This window comes from Mustelus asterias, chromosome 4 (genome assembly GCF_964213995.1).
Source record: "Mustelus asterias chromosome 4, sMusAst1.hap1.1, whole genome shotgun sequence".
In the NCBI taxonomy this organism is placed as follows: Eukaryota; Metazoa; Chordata; class Chondrichthyes; order Carcharhiniformes; family Triakidae; genus Mustelus; species Mustelus asterias.
In genome coordinates, this window is record NC_135804.1 from 45,314,786 (window position 1) to 45,320,072 (window position 5,287).

Consider the following 5,287-nt stretch of genomic DNA (forward strand, 5'->3'; position numbering starts at 1 on the left):
AAGGTTCTCCAAGAGTCCTGGAATTTGGGTGGGCTCAGGCTGAGGGGTTTTATATATTTATCAGGTTGCTGCCTGCTTAGGGCAGGTAGCCGATGGGGGCTGGCGGGGCAGGCTTGATGAATCCAAAATCCTTTGCTGCCCAGAGGGAATCCCGCTATAGACTCCTGATTCAGCAGGCAATTGGGATTCTCACCAACAGCTAATGGAGCCGGTGAATCCCCCTTGTTGCAAAATAGCAGTAAATCAGAAGAGTACATGTCACTAACGTACAAATTAAAATAAAATCCCAGGGATAACTGCCTATAATAGACCACTTTGCTCTGTTGAAAATAACCAATCTTGATGACCATGGGATTAGGACAGACAAATGCTCATTTCACTCCCCAATGCTGTAAGATTCAAGGATGTTTCTCCAGAAATCTCTTCTGTGCATTCTTCCAGTGATTACTGTATCTTTTGGTTACTCCTCCTAACACTTTCTTCTATTACTCTGCATGCATTTGTTTTCTGATTGCGTCTCTGTGAAGTACTTGGACAAGAGGAAATACTTTGTAAATGAGTTGAGGTACCTAAGCCATTGCTTCAGCTAATTATACGGAGATGTGGACTGTAAACCAATGGGTGCAGCAGCTCATTTTGAATGTTTGAAATACGGAGTTACAGAGATGCAACTGAATTAGAATGCAAAGTTGCATTTTTTTTGTCACACCAACTTGCATTCACATTGCACCTTTGATGAATGCAATACTAGAGATTATACGAGACTGACTTGGGGTAACTCACTCTTTGAAAATGAGTTCTTCTGCAAAAATAATTACATAGCTTCCTATTTCTGCCTCCCTTTAATAGCCACCCTGAGACTAGCAAGTCAGACTACCTCACAAATAACAAGCATAACCATTTGCTTTACCACTTGATGAAGCTGACAGACGTCACTCTTAATGTGGGCTATTCAACAGGAATGATTGTTTCACACAGATCATCTAAACAAATGCCATAGTTGGCAAAAGGATAATTGCAGATCTCTCTGCAATGAAATTTAACCATTTTTTTAAAACTCCCATGACATCTGGTAATTGGTTGCACAAATCTTTTTTAAAAAACACAGGGTCTCATGTCATTAACTTTATGAATAGCATTTCAGAAAGAGAGCAATTTGAAATAGCAAGACAGCAGATCATTAGAGAAGTCTGAGGACCAAAAGGGCATTACAGAATTTGTGGTTGCTGTTTGGGTTTTAAAAAGTTTTACTTGAAAGTAATTGTCAGGATTGTTTAGAATGTTATGTATCTAATTATCTCAGGGCTGGCACGGTGGCACAGTGGTTAGCACTAGCGCCAGGGACTCAGATTCAATTCTGGCCTCGGGTCACTGTCTGTACAGAGTCTGCACTTTCTCCCCGTATCTGTGCGGGTTTTCTCCGGGTGCTTCGGTTTCCTCGCACAGTCCAAAGATGTGCAGGTTAGGTTGATTGGCCATGCTAAATTGACCCAAGTGTCAGGGGGATTAGCAGGGTAAATGTGTGGGGTTGTGGGAATAGGGCCTGGGTGGGATTGTGGTCGGTACAGACTTGATGGGCCAAATGGCCTCCTTCTGTACTGTTGGGATTCAATGATTTTTAGTTTTTCTTTCTTTTGCCTGTTTTCTCCCTTCCTTCCTGAAAATCTTGGAGTCGAATTGAGAAATGCTTCAATAGACATTGACAACGCTCACTTCCCACCCAGGAAATCATTCTTCATATGTCAACTTAGACACCAAATGTGGACAAGTTATTCAACTGCGTCATGAAAAAGTAAATCATTGGGAATTCTGTGAGCAGCTTCCTACAAGCCCTTTAATGAACATTGGTCAGATCGCTCATAGCTCAGTAACAATGGGCAGAGATACACAGCATATACTCCACCCAATTGCACCTCTAGATTACAAATGGAGACGAGGAGTTGTACCGTTCCAATCTGCATATTACAAATAGCTCCCTGCTTGAAACAGGTGGACACTCCAGACATTTGCCTGATGATTATACACAAGATGCTTGTAGCTGGAACACCCGGGTAACCAGACAGTAAGTAACAGAGTGTTAAGTGACTTAATACTTTCTGAGCCATTAATACCCCTCCTACACCCACCAGAGCAACTTAACATTGATCCTGGCAGTTAACATGTTATTCCGAAGTAAACAAAAAGTAAATTCATGAACCGTCATCTTTGGCTCAATTATAATACTTCCACCACAGGGTCAGATGGTTATGGAATCAAGCCCCAAGCCAGAGATTTGCCCACAATTAGCGCATTGGAAGCTGCTAAATAAATGTAAGTGCTTTCTTTACTTAGAAACAGTAAACACTGATGGAAAGGTAGAGCTCAAATATGTTAATATGAGAAAGGAAACAGTCTAAAGCAGTAAGATTTTGCATTACATTGCACAGTATGTGAAACATATTGGCTAGATTTGGCTGGGGAAGGGCATCTTGTGGCGTATCCCTTTTAATTAGACTTTTCCCCTCACCCTTCAGCTCGAGATATTTTTGCTCAGTAAGTTTCTGGAAGTGCAATAATAACATTGGAAGGTGAAGGGAGTAAAAGTCTGTATACTTTACCAATGAGATTTGATTAAGAAAGGAATATGGTTATTTAGAGACAAGGTGAATACAGAAAGAGAAATAAAAAGAGTGGAAAAGAAGACTGGTTTAAAAAGAGACAGGAATGAAAAGTAATAAAGAAACTTAAATTTTAAATTTAAACAATCCCGAACAACAATTTTCTACTTGTAGAACTGAGGATCCACAGTTAAAAAATTAAAACTGTTCCATTACTTGGGCTAATTCATTTTCCTTTAGGAGACCAATGCTGGAATGTTCCCACCTCGCCCACCCGAGGCTCGTAAGGTCAGTCAAAATTGACTGTGGGCAGCTGGTAGGAAAGTAAATGTCTCCTTCAATGGGAAGAGTTGTTCCCTATTTATTCTCATGATTTTGAAACACCTCTAATCAAATCACCTCTCAACTGTCTCCAAGTAGAACAGCCCGAGGTTCTCCAATCTATTCTCATACCCAAAGCCCCACAGTCCTGCAACCTATCCAATACCTTCACATCCTTCTTAAAGCACGGTGCATGCATTTGAGCGTGGTATTCCAACTGAGGTTGGATCAGTGTTCCAAAGTTCTAAAATGGAGAAATTGGAGGGTGGCACGGTGGCACAGCGGTTAGCACTGCTACTTCACAGCGCCAGGGACCCAGATTCAATTCCCGGCTTGGGTCACTGTCTGTGCAGAGTCTGCACATTCTCCACGTGCCTGCCTGGGTTTCCTCTGGGCCCTCTGGTTTCCTCCCACAGTCTGAAATATATCCTGGTTAGGTGCATTGGCCGTGCTGAATTCTCCCTCAGTGTACATGGATAGACTCCGGAGTGTGGCGACTAGGGGATTTTCACAGTAGCTTCATTGCAGTGTTAATGTAAGCCTACTTGTGACACTAATAAATAAACTTAAAACTTAAATTGTTTCCAGTGGTGGAAGGGTTGGTGACTCAACGGCAAAAATTTGAGGTACTTGGCAACATGAGGAATCTTTTCTTTTACATAGCAAATGGTTGTGATCATAATTAATTAACTGATGGAAGCAGATTCACCAATGCCATTCCAATGGGAACTGGGTAAATAATTTAAAGAAAAAGTAATTACACACGAAACAGGGGAATGAGATGAACTGAGTAGTTTAGTAGCACACCGTAGCGATAAATGGCCTCCTGTGCTGTATCATTCTATCATTGTATGGGGCTTTATGTCTTGCACAGACCATGGATAAGGAAGAGGTTGGAGGGAAGGGCCATAGAGGCTGACGCAGGCAGATTTTTAATCAGTCAGGGAATCCAGGGTTGTGGGGATAAAGATAGGGCGTGGAGTTGAGGGTTTTTTTTTCATTCGTGGGACATGGGTGTCACTGGCTGGCCAACATGTATTGTCCATCCCTACTTGGCCTTGAGAAGGTGGTGGTGAGCTGCCTTCTTGAATCGATGCCGTCCACATGCTAATATCAGATGTCATGATCTCATGAATAGTGGAGCCGACTTGATGGGCCGAACGGCCCACTTCTGCTCCTATGCCTTTTGGAAAGTAAAGGTGTTTGCCTGTCTCTCTTTACAAGTCCCTCCCAGTAATATAACGGGGGAATCACCTGCTTGAGTTGGGAGACAACTTCACTTTGATTTCAAATCGTAGCACTGTGGTCAAATGGTGTCTGTGCCTAAATCTAATATGTTTTCAATGAAGTGCTGACAAGTGGAGCAGTTCGAAATGTGTAGGAAGAAACTCTGGGTGCTATCACTTCTGGAGTGCAGCACAAAGGAAGCGCCCCTGGGAGGCTACCCCACTTACTCCTTCTTTCAAACCGTCTGAGTGAATATCCCTTGAAAATAGAACATAAACAGCACATCTTCAATGAACGGCAATTGAAATTGATTAGAATTGCGGCCCCGATGCTGCAGAGACAGAGTGGGTACCTGCAACCCTCTCCCACAGCATGTGTGTCGGGGAGTGCTGGCCAGCGTGAGCCATTCACTGCTGCAACATCTGGCTGCAGAAGAGTCTTGTCTGGCACCAAAAAAAAACCCCTAAAGACTAGCTGGCGCCTCCAGGCTTGCGATTGCTCCAGTCATGCAGCAAGTTTACAGCACGCCCTTCAAATTAAAAGTTGTGAGATTCTTGAAGATTCTTCAAAAGTGCACGTCGCTTTAAAGGGATTTATATCATTAACTCTTAAGTTTCGAGTATTCTAAAGTGGTCAATGTTATCCGCCACATGGCTTGAATTAGTTATTAATCGCTTTCTGCTGACTGTTTTCCCACTGCTGTTTCTCGTGCCTCGCATTCTTTGTTTTTATTTAAAGGAAAATGCATGTCTGTCACCCCCTTTCACAGAGGGTCGCCCAAAGTGCTCAACAGTTAATGTAGCACAGGAAATATCTATAGAGAAGGGAAATGTCAATAAAGTGCGTGGAGTCAACCCCTTTTGCAACCAAGAGAAATCCAACATTTGAGCTTGTAAAGTGAAATTCACGCCACATTGCAGTGTTGTTTAATGTTCGTGCACACGGTTTTAGCCAATATATTTATAGCTATTTCACTGACTTTTTTTGGTTCATTTACCAAGTAGCCTTATCTCAAAAGCGCCTTCATCTTCCACAACAGTCTCATTTCCACATCTATAAACTTGTGGAAGCTTGCGCCCCTGTTGCCAGAGAATGCATTTCCTTCGGTGGGGTTTTTTTTCCCAACTTCCGCCAAGTGCTCT